Here is a 20,740-nt window from a genome sequence, read left to right on the forward strand (position 1 = left end):
GAGTCAAAAATCCCGAAATGGCCCCTAGGGCCTGATCACGCCACCTTCACGCGTGAATGGAGGCGTGGATGGCTACTGGAATTGATCCACGCCTCCCACACGCGTGTTGGCTGCGTGAACGGTTCCTGCTTGGCGGCTCCCTTGCTTTCTACTACGTTTTGGCCTCGAATCCCTCATCAATCTGCGGAATTAACTTCAAACATCTTCTAAAGTTGTGTTAGAGGTTTTTGATCACATCTGAGTCTAAATGCATGAAATTGTTATAAATGGGTGGCAAAACTCCCCTATTCTATCTTACTTTTGACCCTTAAATCGGACTATTCTTGGTGCTTATCAGTATGGTTTGGTGGTTTTGGTTTAGATCTTATCCTATGTATACCTTGGTTTGGGGTTACTCTAAGGGAGTGATGTGAGGTTGGTGACTGGTTGGTTCACTTGAGTTGTTCAGTTGAGGTTGTGCTTTGGTTGAGTATATGATTATGGAATTGTTGTATTGTGGATTTATCCTTTGTTATTGTATTCATTTGAAGTGTCCTTGGTTTATGATTCATTCAGCTTGTTATTGTTGAGTCATCTGGTTTCTAAACAAAGGACAGTCTCGTTGGTGTATATATTCTATATGCGTGTGTAAAATCTATTTACAACCTATGCTATACTACTGTATTTCTCACGAGTGTGAGTGGTGGATTGCTTAGCATTTCTTTGCTAATGTTTCTAACTGTTTTATAGGTATGGAGTAGATTGAGCCGTGAGAGCGCTAGCAGTAGATCTACTTCACCTTATGACTAGCTTAGTGGTTTGTTGGGTTTATTTATACATTTCAGGCTTACGCGCCTTAGACTTTGATATGTATTAACTTATTTAGTTTATGTTCATCTTTGAGGATTGATGAGTTAGATTGTGGATTTTTGCCTTAGCATCTAGGTGCGGGTTTACGTAGATGTGGCGTGACACCCTCTGAGTATTAGTATTGCTTTCGCTTTAATATATCTTGGTTTTGAGATTTGCTACCTTTTATATTATGTTTCCTGCCTATCTCAGCGTGAAAATTTAGGGGTGTTACAGTTGGTATCAGAGCCTGTGTTGAGGTCTAAGTAGGGATCCTAGGGCTTGATAATTTGAGACTCTAGGACCTGATCAGTAGAAGTTAAGGTAAAATGTGAATCCTAGGATGTGCGAGAACTAGGATTCGCGGTGAGGATGTGCTCTAATTACTTGTATCTTATCTGTGCTTGCTTTGCTGTGTTGTTTATTCTGTCCTTCGCCGTGTGCTTACTTTTGGATTACGTGAATTGGAAGAGGCTGACCCGTAGCGCAAGTATCTCTTCCGTAAGCTCGAGTACTCCCTTGAAGCAGCGATGGTGCCACCTCGAAGACATGAAGAGATCACCAACACTAAGGGAAGAATACATGAGCGCCTTAAGAAGTTGAAAGTGACCAATACCGACTCAGTGGGAGTCCTACTGGAAAGCGACCCTAGCAGCGTAAGGAAGTGCCAACCAACCCCGCAGCATGTAGCCAGGATCGGGAAGAGTGGGCCCCAGTCAGGGGAGCTTCACATTATGAGCAAGGCCCAAGCCGAGGACTGTGATGTGGTCACTGGCATCTTTCCAGTACATTCCCTTCCTACCTTAGTCTTGTTCGATTTCGGGGCTTCTAATTCCTTCATATCCTCCGAGTTGGTTAAAAAGTTGGGCATCCTGCCGAGCGCTAGAGCAAGGATGGATGTTAAAGTCGCGTCCAGAGAAGTCAAAGCATGTGAGCACGTATTCGAAGGGGTGCCCGAGGAAATAAAAGGGGTAACTTTACCTAGTGATGTCGTTCAGTTTGAGCTGGATGGCATTGGAGTAGTGCTGGGAATGGATTGGTTGGGTTGATACAAGGCCCAAATCTTGTGCAACGAGCAGAAGGTGATCTTACGGGGTCCTAGGGGCAAGAGAGTATCCTACAAAGGGGCACGCAGTAGGCTAGTCTCTATGATTAAGATAAGAAAGTACATGGATAAAGGATATGAAGCATTCTTGTGCTCAGTAGAAGACCTTAGCGCCCGGAAGGAGGAAGTTCAGTAGATTCCCGTCGTATGTGAGTTCCCAGACGTCTTTCCCAAGGAGATTCCGGGATTGCCAACGCCTAAAGAAGTGGAGTTCACTATTGAATTGGTACCCGGAACTACCCCGATATCCAAGGCTCCATACAGAATGGCACCCAAGGAAATGCAGGAGTTGAAGGGGCAATTGCAAGATTTGCTGGATAAGGGTTACATCTGCCCGAGCGTATCACCGTGGGGAGCTCCCGTACTCTTTGTGAAGAAGAAGGATGGCAGCATGCGACTTTGCATTGACTACCGAAAACTGAATCAAGTAACAGTTAAGAACAAGTACCAACTACCTGGAATCGACGACCTATTTGATCAGCTCAGGGGAGTCGGCACTTACTCCAAGATCGACTTACGGTCAGGATATCATCAGTTGAAGGTGGCCGATACAGACATCCCGAAGACAGCATTCCGTACTCGATATGGTCACTATGAGTTTACAATAATGCCATTCGAACTGACAAACGCCCCAGCTGTATTCATGGACCTGATGAACCGCGTGTTTTGACCGTACTTGGATGAGTTTGTGATATTATTCATAGACGACATCTTGGTCTACTCCCCCAACCCAGTTGAGCATGAAAAACATCTCAAGATCGTGTTGCAAACTCTGAGGGAAAAGCAGTTATATGCCAAGTTATCAAAGTGTGAGTTCTAGAAGACCAGTGTAGCATTCTTGGGCCATGTGATAGCAAAGGAGGGAATCTCAGTAGATCCCGCAAATATTTAAGCCGTGATGGAGTGGCCATTGCCAACTTCAGTATCCAAACTCCGGAGCTTTCTTGGGTTGGCAGGGTACTATAGACGATTCGTGCCAGACTTCTCGAAAATAGCATAGCCCATAACTCAACTCATGAAGAAGACCACGCCATTCAAGTGGGATGGCAATTGTGCAGATGCCTTTCAAGAATTGAAGAGGAGGTTGACGTCCGCCCAAGTCTTGACCTTACCATCCGGAACCAAGGGTTTCTAATAGGAACCAGGACACATGGAACCCAATAAGGGTCCATAGTGTGCTCATCACAAGGCCCATCACTACATCCTTAAAGCATCATTTGTGGAAGAAACAAGAAAGTCCAAGAATAATTCCATTTGATAGAGGAAAGAATTACAGTGGCCCATTTCAAGTGATACTAAGGATCGAAAACAATGCTTATAAGATTCGAGGTCGAATCATTTTCAAGAAGGGGAGGATGATGCGGCCCAACATAACGAAGATCCATTCAGTGTATCAATTGGGCCAATCACAAGTCCCAAGTCCAAACAATTAAGGCAACTCTTCATTGGTTATGTTCAAAGATGGTGGAACCCAAGTCAAGCCCAATTGTAAAAGATGAAGAAGAACTCAAGGCTTTTTATAATTGTTTAAGTACTGATTTTGGGAATTAAATTAGGCATAAATCAACCCCATTATTTTTGGTGATCATTATTGTAAATTGTTTGGCATGGAAGAGAAAACACTAGTTTGTATTTAGAAAGGATCCCTTAAATCCCTTTCTAAATAGGACTATATTTACTTGCTTTCTAGATTAGGTTTAGGATTTTTTTTCCCATTGTATTTAAGATTATAATGATGCCCCTATACCTAGGTGGTGGTTAACCTAGATGTGGCGTAGCACCCTCTGTGGTTTAGTTTCGCTTCCGCATTAATATAATTTGGTACTGGTATTTGCTAGCTTTTGCATTAAGTTTATTGCCTATCTCAGCGTGAAAATTTAGGGGTGTTACATGGAGGTTGAAGAGCCACCTCTGGAGCCAGTTGTAGAGGAAGTTCGGGTGCATGATGGAGAAAATATTGGAGTTTCAAGTGTTTCTCAAATTGCTAAATTGGGCAGTCTTGAAAAAGAATGGAGTAACACTTTAAGAACTAAAATGTAGCATGGACAATTTCAAAGAAAACATTGAAAATTCGAATAAGGCTACAAGTGAAAGACTTCAAGTGTTGAGTGACAAAATTGTGGATTTGGAAAGGATAGTTTCTAGGGTGAATCCAGCTCTAAGGGAAGAAGTCACGACATTAAAGGCAGAAATGCCAACAGGACAATACCATAGTGCCCTAGTACCCGTGGATTGTTCCTAGCGAGTACTCCACAATATAGAATATAACTTAACGTTTATCATGCAATAAAATGCTACAAATCAATCATATCTTCCATAAGTTTCAAAATCATTCACGTGATAAATATAGCACTTAGGCTTTCAAAATCATTTGTCCAAAATCAACGTATCAAAAATCTCAAACTTGGGTTCAAATATTGGGTATACCTCAAAAACATTTCGATAAGTTTTGAAACAATATTTTTGACATGTTCATATTCTTTATAAAAGCTCACAATTTTGATTTGATCAACTTTAACCAATTTCACAAAAAGGATATTTTAAAATACATCATGCCAATTATTGCCCTTGAAATTTCTCTTAGAAAAATTCATTTTTCAACCAAATGGAACAAAATTCACATTATAGTCAAATTGTACAAATTTATGACTAATACACTTGTTTTTTACACACACACAAAAAAAAAAAAAAAAAAACAAAAAAAAAAACAAAAAAAAAAAAAGAAGACATCCTACATATACACAAGACAAGTACGAAAAATACACCACATAAAATATATATGTATACATACGGCATATTAAATAATAATAAAATAATTAATATTTTTTAGATACATTCATACGTATAGACATACACATTCATATAACCCAAATTTTCTTTCATAACAAATATTTATATTTTCATGTGTATCAATTTCTAAATTAAAAAAATACAATTACATACACAACTACAATACCGCTATATCTATATACTAGTAGTATACACAACAATATATAAATATACTATCCTACATACGTACTTATAATATTATTTTTATATACATAAATATTTATACGTACAGTAATAATTAAAATAATATTTATATGTAACTATACGGTATTTACAATAAAAATACAATATATATATGTATACATATATGTATATATATATATATATATATATATATATATATGTATACATATATATATATATATATGTATACATGTATATATATATATATATATACATGTATACATATATATATATATGTATGTATATATATATATACATATGTATATATGTGTATATGTATATATATGTTTGTATTGTATATATATGTACGTATGGTATGTTTTACAAGTATATCAATTATTGTTATTATTATTATTGTGTATTGTGTATGATGTAAGTATACATGTATTTACAGTATATATAAACAAATAAATAATATATATATAGGTACATACATACATATGTACATATATATATATATATATATATATATATATATATATATATATATATATATATATATATATATATATATATATATATATATCTATATATATATATATATATATATATATATCTATATATATATATATATATATATATATATCTATATATATATATATATATATATATATATCTATATATATATATATATATATATATATATCTATATATATATATATATATATATATATATATATATATATATATATATATATATATATATATATATATATATATATATATATATATATATATATATATATATGTATATATGTATATATAATATATATACATATATATATGTATATATATATATGTATATATGTATATATGTATATATATATATGTATACGTATACATATATATATACATATATACATATACATATATATATGTATATATATATATATATACCTATATATATATTATTTATTTATTTATATATACTGTAAATACATGTATACTTACATCATACTCAATACACAATAGTAATAATAACAATAATTGATATACTTGTAAAACATACCATACGTACATATATATACTATACTATATGATATGAACATATACACTATACAATACACACATAGACTATAAGGATACGAATAGGCATAAATTATCACATATATATATACAGCTCATACACAAAAATACATATATTACATAATACAAAATACGTATAAATAATCTATATGAGACAAATCCTACAACACATGAAATTGTGTAACTAACAACAAAGACTATATACATTAACTTGTAGGAGAATTTCATCAACTATCATAATCCATGAACACACACATTCATATATCCATCATCAAATTTCAATAAGACATAATTTCTACCACAAAGAATAATTTATATTGCAAGGATAATTCATGGTTCAAGAAATCCTATAGAAAAAATTCATAACTTGCATCAATCATACAAATTTATGTTTTAGTCCTAGATTAAAACACAAAAAGGGCAAAGCATGAGTATGAATGAAATCCACTTACTTTTTTTTGAATACGAAATCCACTTACTTGAATGGCTTAACTTCTTTCAATTTTTCTTCTAAATTCCTCAAGGATATTCCTCTCCTTCTACCATCATCATCCAACAACCAACACAACAACGACATATATATAAGCATATAAAAATTATATAAAGGATTATATCTCTAAAAACTACCCAAAAGTAATAATAATAATTAGAAACTAGGGACTTATTACCTGTAGACTTGTGATCCCCAACACTTGTAGATCAATGAAATGGGCATCATCGAGCTAGCCTTGTCGGGTTTCATTGAACTCAATTGATTATTGGTTCAGATATTTTTAGTTATGTTATATCGTAATACAAGTTTAATCTGGATATCATATATTAAAATTTCACATATATTACTGTATTAGAATTCAAAGTAAAATTAAGAGTTCTATTCTTACTATTAACAATACTAGTATTTTCGCCGGTGCGTTGCACAGAATGGATTTGTTATAATATTTTAAGAATATTTTGATCGATATACAACTATATACATTATAACATCGAATATTTGATAGCGCAATTGATGAAATTGGTTGGATCGATTATGTTTTCTGATGTTTTCCTTTTTTGAATTAGAGTAAATAATTGTCCAATTACCCGTGCGATGCACGGATAAATTTTTTTATTATATATTTAGATAATAAAAATAAAATTGAAATTATAAAAAAAATTATAATATTGAATGTGTACATTTATTTGATTATAAGATTAGTGCAAAAGTATTACTCAATTAATTGAATAATATATGACTTATTTGTCTATAATTATCTTAAAAAGAACGATATGTAATATGACTTATGTAATTATATTATTACTAAAATAAATATGAAAAAATGAGAAATAATTTAATTATAATTATTATAAAAATAAATTCAACAAGCAATGTTTAGTTTAATTAACATAATAATTATAAGGCAATTATATTAGTCAATTACACTAATATATGTGTAATTATGCTTTCATACCTTAAGTATATTCATTTTCACCATATCGCATTTAGTTTTTTTTTTTTTCATCATCCATATTTGAATAAATTAATTTTAATTATAATAAAAAATATAGCAACCCATGTTTAATTAATTTTTTTAAAGTTTTAAATAATTTTCAGTCAATTAATAATATCCTTTTCGTTTTCCAATTTGCCTAATTTCCGTTTCCTTTTTCCATTAGGATCTTTTTATATTTTCAATCAATTAGTAAAATCAGTTTTCTTTTCCATTTTATCTTTACTATTATTTGGGCGAAAATTTCACAATGGATGATTTTATTTTTATTAATAGTAGTATAGATATAGAAGTATAGATAAGTATTCGAATTATTATTATTGGTGTAAATAATAATTAATAAATTATTTTTTCTTATAAAATTATGTAGAATTTGTTTCTGTTATTCTTACAATTATACTGGCTTAATTAGTCTCAGAATTTGGTAAATAAAATTTTGTTACCAATTAAACTTTATTAATCTTTTTACCAATTAATTAATAACATTAGTTTGTGCGAGAAAAAGTTGAAGGTGATGATTTTACTTTTATTAATAGTATTGATTCGTGAATATAGAAACAGTATTACTGTGACACCCCGAAATTTATTCACCGTTTTTGTTACAAAATGACTTTTAGCCAAAAATGTTTCTAACTATTCTTTTTTCAGAAAATTTCAACTCGGCGCAGTCCGAAAGATTTATTCGGTAAACATACTTCCCGAACTCCGTTTTACCTGAAATTTTTATTTTAGAACCCCAACCTATAGTACTTGATATCCTTAAAAAGTTTTGGTCATTTGGATATTTGAGTAAACACAGAAAATTATGTTTTTGCCCTTGGCAGTGTGCTGTCCAGAATTTTTCTCTCTGGACTAGTTTTGGAAAAAAATTCGAAAACCATACTTATACTACTCCAATCATTATGAAATTTTATATGTAGGTTCTAGACTTGCTTCACTACATATTTGAAGAAAATGGTATCAAAATACCTTACCAAATACTCCCAATAATATTTTTAATCCGGATCCAGTGTTCTGCCAATTTCTTTCTGCCAGCACATGTATTCTTCAATTTGATACCAATTATTTGACTGATATCATCTATGTTTTAATTTTCTTTTGTCTCTTATAGAACCTAGGCAGCCACCCTATTGTCCCTAAATTATTTTCTACCGTAACTTTATCTGATTTATCCCCTAACTGGTAAGGGAAGTCTTATTCTTCAAGATTTACCATAGCATTGTGACAAGTGTCATTCCTTCTAGCCACATGCTAATATTAAAATAATTTTTGGAGATGATCTAAATAGAAACTTGATCTCCAAGTTTCTTCTTTCTTCCCTTATAAGAAACAATGTAACTTTTTCTCCAAGCTTCCTCATCCTAATCTTATAAGGGAAAATATATAAGCTTGATCATTTTATTTTTCCCCATTGTGACCGAAATATTGGAGAGGAAAGAGAGAGAGAAAACTTCATCTTCTTCCTTGAATTCAAGAGCTTCCATAGCCAATTTCTTCATCAAGATCATCATCTATTCGGTAAAATCCCATTTTTATTCGGTTAAAAGCCTTGTTTTCTTCCCTAGAACCTAACTATAGGTTAAGATTTCCTAAAATTATTATTATGATGATATGTTTTGCCTAGGAATTTTTGGTGAAAGATTTGAGTAGAGGATCAAAATCCTTCTTGCAAAAAGTATTACAACCAAGAGGTAAGAAGTCCCTTAAGTTCGTTTTGTCACTTAAGATTTAATAATTGATAGTTGAAATAGGGATTTATGAGCTTTGTGTTGTGTTAGTAGAATATATAAGGGTATAACTAGGTGGATGGATTTCAAGTATGAGACTTGAATATGAAGTATATCCAAAAATGTTTATAAAAACTTACGTTGAAGAACGTGTGCTATTTTGGTACACAGGTTGTCAAAACCTTATTTTTGAAGGAAAATACTACTTTTAGTGAGTGTGTACTTTACGTGAGAAAGATGAGAAAATGGTGTTTGAAAAGCCTGCAGGTACTGAGAGTATTTTGAAAATCTTCCATGGGCTAATGAGGTAGCCAATTTCAAGTATTGGACTCAAATGAGAAATATGTCCAAAAAGAAATGATTTAAGAAAGAAAACTGAAGGAAGGAAAATGTTTTCAAAACCTTAGTTTCTAAAGTAAAGTTGAGGAGGACCTTGATTGACCCACGGGTGGCTTTAAAAGCCCTTGCCCAGTGGTCGTTATGATATATTGTATGATTAGTTCATACTGCAGGGCGAAGTCTATTCGTTGTTATGATATATTGTATGATTAGTTCATACTGCAGGGCGAAGTCTATTCGCCGAGTACTGTATAACTCATAGGATGAGGTATTCTTATGGGGGTGTGCACACTTAAAGTATAGTTACTCTAGAAGTCCGGGGAGGTGTCGTTTTAACGGACCTGGCTAGGCCAGCTAGGAATCATTTTAACGAACCTTACGTCCAGGGGATCAGCGTTAGACCGGGTGATGACCACTGACCCCGAGTTCGATGATCCAAGTGGTCAGAGAGGGAGTTATGAGAATACTCCAAAAGCCTCACGCTTGCTAATATGAAACTAAGGAAGTTTTAAAGATGAAAAAAGGGTTACTCTGTAACGACCTTGAGAAAGAAATGATTTTGTCTTAAGAGACATGTTGATTTTGGTTCACTAATCACTTTTTGTGCAAGCCCTCGTTGTTAATTTATTTACAGGAGAAATCTCATCAAATGAGTAAATGTTACAAAACTCTCTTATACGTGTTTTGAAAACCTTTGTTGAATTTTGGGTGACCATGGATTCTCTTACTTAGCCGTCGTGCTAACTACACTTCAATGTGTTTTTAACAGATGTTGTCCAGTGTGGGCTCTTATAGCCCGATGAGCGCTGAGAGCTCATCTGAGTTGTGTTTCCAGTGTTGGACTATGATGACTATGTGCAGTTCCTGCTTGATGATGACCCCTACGCTCCCGGTTACGCTCCTGCTCCCCCTGCTCCTCCTGCTCCGCCCTCTCCGAAGTATACTGTCTAGAACAACTCCTTTTTTTTTGTGTAAATATCTTTTGTAGCCTTAGTATGGCTAACAAGTTGTGAACAACTTAAAGTTTCATGTTTTTGGACCCAATGGGTCGATCCTTGTATATATAGTAGTAGCTAACCTAGCTACCTTCCTTTCTTCCCGCTGCAATATATACGTAAAGCTTTTGTCAAGTAGAAAGTGTGTGAAACAGTTTTCCTTCTTTAGCCTGTGCATCTAGAGTGGACTCTTTCTGGATTTGATTGGGTTCAGTCTAGGTGTGGCGGTAACCACTCCGGATGTACGGTATAGCCGAGCCGGGGTGTTACAATTACCAATTAATAGATATTAGTTAATTTTCATTTTACATTTTTTTACCAAATAAGCTCTATTAATTATTTGACCAATAAAATATTTAATTCATTGACTACAAAAGTTTGGGCGGGAAAATGAAATAGGAAGATTTTACTTTTATATATAGTATAGATATAGATTTTATACAGTAATAACTACCCATTTCAATTTCCATAATATCTTCAATTAAGAATTTAATTTTACATCGTAATAGCTAGCCCTAAGCTCTGTCTTCACGAAACTGCTCAATACCAGGCTTCTTCCACTCACTTTGTATTGTAACCTAACCTAAATTTATGGGCATTTTCATTTTGCTTTGCAGATAAGAAGTAATGATATCAAGTGGGTAAAGTCACTTCCATCTCATCTAGCTAGATGTATATAAAAGGTAATCCGTAACTCTTATAAAAAAATAAAAGGTATGTAAATTAACCATGAGGTTGACCATGAGGTGTAGCATATTATATATATATATAAAATGTATGTAGAGGAGTGAGTCTAAAAGAGGGGGGGGGGGGGGTTTAAATAAACTCACTAGGTTTTTGAAAATTTTTACAAGGAGAAACCCTTAAAAGAGTTAATACTTGATCAAAGATTAAAGCAGCGGAAAAAAGGTTGTTATAGGTTTTTAATATCATTTTGCACCATTTTGATAGTTAAGAAAATATTGGGCTTGGTTCGTGAGTATGCAATGCAAAATATAAAGGTAGTAAGTAAAATAGAGAGAGAGAGGGGTTTTTATAGTGGTTCGGTTGTTAACGAATCCTACTCCACTCTTCTTCACAACTTGTGAAGGATTGCATTATTATCTCCGTTTATAGTACAATATCTTCCCCAAACGTGCTCCTTTGATCACAAAGCTAGGCAGCCACGCTTTTGTAGGTTTTTCAACTTCTCCGAATTTACTCCGCCTCTTTCTACTTCTCCTAAGTAGAGGTTGGTGAACTTTTCTCCAACTTAGAAATCTTGTTTTTGAGCTTCTTGAATCAACACTTGAGTTGCACAAGATTTCTCTAAAAATCTAGATTGAGAGTTTGAGCTTTTTTGAATATTTTGCACAGTTTTGAGAGCTTATGATAGCCTATTGCATATGTGAACCAGCAGCTCCAAATGGAAGGGAGCTTGGGTATTTATAGGCATGAAATTTGAGTCCATTGGAGGGAAATCAAATCTCAAAACCTATGTCAAGTGTGTAATATCCGCTGGGTAAAGTTGACCCATGTGGATGTTAGTACCTTGTAGACGTTTGTCTACTTTAGTGTAAGGACAATTTGTCTTTTGTCATACACAAAAGGACATGACATTTAATGCTCCTTGGGATTGCTTCCTAGAATCCATTTGACAATGATCATCCACAAAATCAAGGCTATGGACAAGACAATATTCCAGAGAATGTCTTTAGAGTCCTCATGCTTTGGGTGCTCATGAGAATGATTGGCCTTATCATCCTCTCATTATCTCCTCGAATGAACTAACTTAATGATTCAGTCTTCTCTAAGTCTCAACAGACTGGCCCTTCAAGTATTCGACCTTAGTCTTCTTAATTTCTCTCAGCTTGGTAAGTCTTCGGTTTTTACATCGTCAAGTCTTCGTCCTTGAGATCTTCTAAGTCTTCGGCTAAGAGTTTCCTCGGGTTTTGTCATGAACTCGTTGTGACGAGCTATAACAAGTATTCGGCCTGAGAGCTAAAGATCATAAAGTCAATGAAAAATTGGGGGGTCTCCTCTGGTCTTTAGTATCATCAAAATAAAGAGCTCGGAATTCCTAACAATTTCCCCATTTTTTATGATGCCAACACCTATACTTAGACAATCAGATTACTTATATCCAAATTGAATTTTTATTATCATAGCTAAATAGTATAGTTTAACAATAAAGCATTTCGAGGAGTAAGATTACTAGAAAATGACTAACACAGGCACAAACCCCAAATATTGTCCTTTATTCATCAAAAGAAACACCATTTCATAAGATATAAAGCAGGATAAAAACTTTGTAGATCATATCTTCTCTTCGGTCTTCTTAGTCTTCGTGTTTCATTTCCTTTTTCGTTCTAGTAGTTCACTTTCATCAACATCCTTTTGATCAATCATGTTGTTTATGGTCCTTCTGGCTTCGACCACATCCATGTCCTCAATCATGTCAGCATATTTACTTCTTACACGAAGTATATGATAGTTTTGAGTAGCTTCGCCTAGATTCTTGCCTTCAATGATCCTTCTATTCCACCAACATAACAGTTCGGGTGCTGTCATTCCATCATAGAAGCTTTGACCTATTGCACCCATTATTTGATTGATGGCTTGAATCTTCAAAGTGCCTTCTTCATGTTTTCCTACTCTTTCTGCATCTTCAATTCTCTTCTTCATCTTTTCAAATTGATTTTGGCCATCTTTTTGGATTTTAAGAATTCTTTCTTCTTCTTTATTTTTTCTCAAAAATGCGTTCATTTTGTGATGTTTGATATTGTGTCCTATCTCTGACAGATTTGTTCTTCCCGAAAGGAGGTATATTGTAGCCTTGAAATCTTTTACCACTTCCTTCTTCATATGGAATATAGTCAACTATTTTTCCTTCAGCTGTTCTGGTCGTTTCTGGTCTTGATCTTTTGTGACCTCGGCCTTTAGAATGTCCATGTCTTGGTGTCGAGAACAATGGTGGAGCTAGCAGAGCTATAAATTTCTCTCTTAGAATGCTTCTATCAGATCTGTTCCTATCATCGCTTCCTCGCCCATCATGGTTATCTCGGTCTCTTTTGTCTCTGTCTCCTCGGCCTTGTTCTTTATAGACTCTCTTTTCCCCCTTGTTGGCATCATCAGTCCTTGCTAACTCGTCGATCTTGTTACTCAGATGGTTAATGACCACCTGAAGCTCTTTTATGAACCACTGATTTTCGAGAACATAGGTTCCTGTTCGGTTCGTGTTTTCAATGACCAGATCCAATTTAACACACGACATATCGAGTCGTTCTTTCAAAAAGGCGTGCTTGAGCCTCAAGTCTTGTTGAACTCAATGTACTTCTGATAAGGCTTATCTTAAGGTTGCAAAAGATTTCGAGTTCTCAGATTGAGCCTTATCTAACTTTTCTTCAAGTTTAGCAGTTTGAGCTAGCATAGGGGATTTTGAGCTGCTTTTCTTCTGCTTCTTTAGGTCTTTCTTGACTTTGGCAATAGATTTATTTAGGGATTTGAATTGAGTTGATTGAGTCATCGCCAAATCCTGTATAGCAGAAAGAATGGATGAGAAAACAGGGATAGAACCACTTAACACCTCGGTTGATTGAGAGTTTGGAGCTTTATCATTGTTACTATCACCACGAAGCGCTTCCAAGTTTTCATCTCAGGCTAGCTTTGAATCAACTTGTATATCAACATCAACCAGGTGTCACTCGGATCATTCCTCAGGTATGAGTCTTCGTGGCTTGCACTGCGAGATGCTTCCTTGGTTTCATCTCGAGCTAAGCTCGAACTCATCTTGAGATCAACATCAACAAGATCATTAGCAAGAATATCCGCATTAGCATCAGTCTTCGGGGTTAAGTCGTCGTGGTTCGCACCACAAGACGCTTTCATGTTTTCGCCTCTAGCTGAACTCAAACTTTCCCTGGTGACAATGTTTTCAACTGGCTCAGATTGTTGTGCGAGCTCTTCTGGTTCAGAGATGATAGAATTATCGCTCGCATCACAAATCTGTAGTACAATTACTGCTAGAGGAATGGTAAACATGACATTTTCCTCAATTTGCTCTGCAACTCCTTAGGGGTTAAGACTCCTCAGCAGGATTACTCATTTGCTCATCTTCAATTTTTCTTGTCTCGTCCTCATCTTGAGGATGATTTGGTGTACCGTGACCAGCATTGTCATCATCAGAATTGTTTGAACTTGACGAATCAGAAGAATCATCAGGTTTATCTTCCTTTGAGGCATGAGCAGATGAATGATTTGATTGATCAGAAGATTCGTCATCATCTTTGAAGGATGTAATTTAGGGTGAGGTGGATAAGTGGTACGGAAGGTGATAAAATGAGGAAAATTCCCCGAGTGTCGTGTCTCTCAAGGATGGCGAATGGGAATCGAATTGGTGTGTTGGCATCTAAGAGGTTGAAGAGGAAGAGTTACGGGAATGGCTAGGGGTTGGATTCATTTGTAGGAGAGGGGAAGGTTGATAATGGTTGTGGTAAAAATAAATAGAAAGGCGGAGATTGGGACCTTAGGCTTCTCTATGTGGACTATCTTTGTATGGTTTAGTGAGCTAAGATGTGGAATAGACTAGGGAATTCATGGCACATCACCAAGTGGCGTCACACTTTGGACTCCCACATCCTCATTCGGTTGGGGCATTTCATCGAACACTTTGTCTACCACTCCTCTCGGATCTTGTCCTTTCGGACTAAGAGCGGAGATGTGGGTGAGTGAGACTCGTGAGTGGCCGCTATCGCGCACACACTCACTTCCTTTGAGTTTGCTACCTAAGGTGCACACTTAGGCACAAAGCAATAATAAACATCATCCACACAAGATCATCATCCAACACTCACAAAGCTCACATTTAATCTAGCAATAATATTAAACAACCACATAGATCTACCATGGGGCCACCAATCCCCTTTCTACTCTATTCTAACATGCTAAACATTAAATAGAAGCAATATAAACAAAGCAAGAAAGTAAAGATTCAAACTTTATATTAATAAAAGAGAAATTATACCTAAAGAATTCTTGGATCTACATCTTCATCTTCAAATCCTAAATCTATCCTAAGGAGGAATGTTTTCCTCCCCAAAGGAGAAGAATTTGGAAAGGAAAATTAGATCTAAATTATTGGGAGTCTCCTCCCCTACCTAAGCTACCTAACTACTACCTCATGCTCCCAAAGGTCTGAAATAAGGAGCCTTATATAGGGGAAACAAAATAGGGGCAACATAGTAATTTTTCCCGCAGTAGGATTTTAGGGTGACACAGGGCTCTCGACGCGTCGAGCCCCGAAGACATTTTTCCGCGCTTTTTTCCACACGTGTGGTGGAGGTCGTGGGGAGGCTCTGGAATGTTTCCACGCCCCTCCACACGCGTGTGAGGCTGCGTGGGAGGCTCCTGCTTCATGGTTTCTCCATTTTTTGCTCCGTTTTGGCCTTAGGTCCTCCATTTGGCTGTAAAATAGCTAAAAAGCATCTTCTAAGCTCTTGTTAGCGGTTTTGGTCACATTCGAGTCTTAACGCATGATATTCTTATGAAAGGGGTACTAAACCATACAATTATAGCCCTTAAATGACCCCTAAAATGAGTTATTCTTGGTGCTTATCAATCTTCATCATTTGCACGAGGACCTACAGTCTTATTACAACTTGAATTATCCTTCATAGGTTGTTTGTCCTCGGCTTCTTCATCTTGATCACAGTCCTCGGGCACATTTGTTCTTCGACTAGTTCCAACACCAAGACGTGTATCTCGAATTGAGGATTGTACTCTTGAAATGTTACATATTTTTCCAACTGCGATTAACTCTTCTATTTCTTGTTCTCTTGGGTTCAAGAATGCAGTGTCTAGTTCTCGTCCTTTGCCATTCTTAATGAGTCGACCTTCGAGCTTTTCAACAAAAACTCTGTCAATCTCATCAAGTCTAGTCGCATCAAAGATAGATCTTGTACCCATCCAATTCAAAGCCCATTCTTTTTCTTCACCCATCATGCTGCATGTTCAGCCTTTCACTTTCAGGGTTGACATACGCCATTTTTGCCATGCATACATTCTTTTCAGTTCTCAGCGAAAAATGTCTTCATTATTAAGCATTTCTCCAAAGAGTTCTTCATGAGCCAACTGCTGGGCCAACTCGGCATCAACATTAACTTGTGAAGTTTGAGCATTGATGGAAGTAGGTAATGCTTCGAGTATATCATCTGGGGTATGAACATCGACAGTTCCATCGGTAGTAGTCTCGTCTTCCACCTCTTCTGCCTTAGCAGGTTCTTGTGGGAGAGTAGACGACAGACTTCCTACCTGAACTACTTAACTTTTATACTTCTTGATTGGGTGCGGTCAACGACTCGACTACCACAGTGAAACTGTAGTTATATCAAAAGTATACTTTAGTTGTGTTGTAATGAAACTACAGTGTATATAAAATGAAACTGAATAACAACTTTACATATTTGAGTGTATATTGTCCAATGAAACTGTAGTTGAATAGAATTATAATTTAGTGGTGTTGTAATAAGACTACAGTGTGTATAGAATGAAAATTTCAATAACATGTCTCACTGTAATAAGACTATTGTATGTATAATATCGAATGAAATTGAAGTTGACACAAAATTAAACTTTAATTGTGTTGAAATGAAACTACAATGCATATAAAATCAAAATGAATATGTTATACAAATGAAACTAATTACACAGAACAAGTGTCGTTTCTTTTAATACACTGTTTTGGATCATAGTCTATAGTAAAATTTCCGCCTTGTTTGTTAATATGCCTTTTGGGATGTACATTGTGATATTTGTTTTGGTAATCAATAAAATTCAAATTTCTTTAAAAAAAATTCCAACGAATATCAAGTTTTGACCATTTAGAGTCATCTTGAGTTTATTACACCCCTACTAATTGTGACATGAAAATTTAATTTTGATTCTAATTCTTTTGGAGAACTCTTTTTCAATCATCTAGAGTTTTCCCAAATTTATATTAATATATACTTGCAAGGGAGGTTTTATTCCCAATTGTTATACCAAGGACCACAGTTCACTTTGCATTATAGACCGTGGTTAAAAAATTATGTATGCAATTAACACATATATTTGCATATTATGTGCCTATAGTTAACATATTATGTGTCTTCAATTTATTTACAAGCATATAATTTATTAACTGCAAACACATAATATGTTAACGACAAGCACATAATATGAATGTCATTTTGAACCAAGGTCTACATTACAAGGTAAACTTTAGTCCATGGTATAATTTGCATTTTATGCATACTTGGATCATCATTTATAAGTTTAGACGTGATTTAAATGTGTTTACCTTTTAGCATTTGTTGGTGACGGTAAATATCGTTACCGGGTATATTTCAATGTTAGTAAATAAGGACAATGTTCAGTACAAGAAGTGTTTTGTATACAAGAATACAAGAGTTTTGTCTGTCAGGAAAACGGAGCCCCCCAACTTGTTACATGAGCTCCCTTTTATACTAATGACTACAGTAATGACGACCACAATAATGAGCAATGGCTCTTCTCATAAGTGTCTGGCTCCTCAATAAATGTTGTCCTTTTGTAACAGGTGGCCGTTTGTTGCCTTCGGGTCAGTGCTTGTGATTCGGGTCGGGTGCTGCTTGCCCAATTATCCTGTCACCAGTCCCCCTACTCCTAGTTTGCGAGCGTAGCCCAGTCAACTTGGGAGTAATAATAGTGCAGAAGAGAAATTATTATTATTATTATTATTATTATTATTATTATTATTATTATTATTATTATTATTATTATTATTTTGTTGAATCCCAACAAGCAACAGCACAATGAGGTTCACTTAACTTTACAAAACCTTTGGTTGGTTATCACTGTCAGTCTAACACACTGAAGGTCTCCGGTTTACCGTTGGAAGATTCAAAGCCACCTCAAAGAACTTCTCCAGCACTAGTAACAATGCTGCTTTAGTTACTGCAGGTCTGGCATCTACAACTGTCCTTGCTCCAACCGTTGTCTCTGAATGAGGTTCACTTAAGTTTACAAAACCTTTGGTTGCAATACTATTCTTTTTAAGAAAAGCAGCTGAGAATCGTGAACCCCAAACCTATGGGTCAGCGGTAACTACAAGAGCAGAATCCACAATACAACCATTTATCCTTTCCTTTAGTGTAGGATACTGTTTCTGTAACTTCTCCAAAATGACTCCATAAATTAACCATCAAGTGTTGCTGAAAGTGTGGAAAACCAAATTTTATCCGTGCTCTTCTTCCAACCAATCAACAAGATGATTTACAAGCAATTCTACATCGTGCTCGGTTTGTAACGTTTTCTTGTTATTATTATCATAATTATTATAACATTAGGATTAGTTATAATAATATTAAGTAATTGATATGTGGTGCAACACTAATAACCTAATAGCTAGACTAATTGATATGTGGTGCAACACTAATAACCTAATAGCTAGACTCCCTGATATGTGGTGCAACACTAATAACCTAATAGCTAGACTCCCATTATGATTAGGAGTCTGGTTAGGGTTTAGGAGACCTATTGGAATACAACCACAATGATGGCCAGTGGTTATATATAGGGTCACAAGTCCTCTCACAGCTCACACTTCATTCCTCATACACCATTTAGTGAGAGACAACAACGCTTGCGAAACTCTGCTGCAGTCCTGATCATTCAACCTTTGTTGATTAAGAGCTATGGCTGGAGGTTAGTACGATCCTGTTTATCACATATTATGGTTACATGTGATATAATTATTGTAACAGTTGGTATCAGAGTCCTGTATAATCTCTGCCTGGTTCTATTAATTGCATATACGTGATATTTGAATATGTTGTATACATTATACAATTAAGTTACATATTTAATTTTTTTGCAATTAATTCGGGGCTGCTGTAAATATTTTTTGTTGAATTTTCCGCATCAAGAATCAATTAAACAAAATTCAATTGGAATATTTTTTTCCTATTTGCTACGTCGTTTTTTTCTTTTCCGTCGGAGTATTCACCGGATTCGGTGTTTATCGGCGACTTGGAACGACGGAGAAAGACGACCGGCGGAAGCTGTCGTGCGGTGCTTGTCTCGGGTTGAAACAGCGACGGAAGGCTTTGGCGGCAGGCTTTGGCGGCAGGCTTCGGCGGCATCGGCGTTGGAGTTGCATGGACGGCGACGGCAGTGGCGGAGTTGGGCTTCCCGGCAACGCGGCTGTCCTCTCCTTCCTCAGGCGACGCCGGCGTCCGGTCCTTGTCGTTTTCGCGGCTGCTGGTTCCGTTTTCGCGGCTGCTTCCCGTTGGCCATGGCTGTTACGTTGAAGTTTGAAGAAGATGATGAATGGTTGATTTTGGGCTGCTTCCCCCAACCTGATAGCTAAGAATCTCAGGCAAAGGAAATGTAAATGTGACAGCATGGAAGCCTTTGGAGTTATACCACTCGGCATATCTCTTGAGATGCTTCTGCTTTGCCCCTAACCATCCTAGCAATATAACTAGTGTCCTTGACTTTGATGATGAGCAGTCAGAACATCCGGATATATCAATAGAACTTGGCTTGGGCAAATGCCATATATATAATCCTTCGTGAGCTGAGGAAGGAAAAGGATGCACACATGTAGCTGGTTTTTAAGACCTGTCCAATGCTGTAGTTCGATACAAATTTTGTAAAACAAGGGAAAAAGCTGAAGAGGTGAAATGACTTGGAAAAGAGCTTTGACTGGAGGTAGAAATAGGGCTTTGTATGTGCGACACTGGGACTTGTATTCTGGTGACAAAAGACACGTTAGCAAGCTTGGAAGCTTATATATGATGCACCCATGATTTCTTATTTTCTTCAATTGCTGCAGAGTGTAAAAAACTTGGATGTTCCAATGACAGACAACTTTCTGATGATTTGGATGAAAGGTTTGTCTAATAAGGAGATGAAAGGTTTTGTCCAATAAAAGTCCAAACCTGTCATTTTCATTTGGGAGACAAACCATTTGTGGTACAAACAACTGTAGGAAGACATTTGGGATTTCTGCTGCATTGATGGTCTGCAGCTATTTAAGGACCTCAACCTCTCACTGCTCAAACATTCAGTCTCATACACCATCCAGAGAGTATAGAGTAGAAGTGAGGGAAAAACCACAAAATACAAGCAATCAGTTTGTTCAGGCATCTACAGGCATCAACTATGGCTGGAGGTTAGATCCTTTATAATTCAGTTTTATTCTTACAGTTGGTATCAGAGCAA

General features: G+C 35.7%; 1 pseudogene; it reads right to left on the reverse strand.

Annotated features, from left to right (window-relative positions):
* Nucleotides 1-16,570: 16,570 nt before the first annotated feature.
* LOC116020219 lies at nt 16,571-20,464 on the reverse strand (annotated as a pseudogene).
* Nucleotides 20,465-20,740: the final 276 nt, after the last annotated feature.

This window comes from Ipomoea triloba, chromosome 5 (assembly GCF_003576645.1).
Source record: "Ipomoea triloba cultivar NCNSP0323 chromosome 5, ASM357664v1".
In the NCBI taxonomy this organism is placed as follows: Eukaryota; Viridiplantae; Streptophyta; class Magnoliopsida; order Solanales; family Convolvulaceae; genus Ipomoea; species Ipomoea triloba.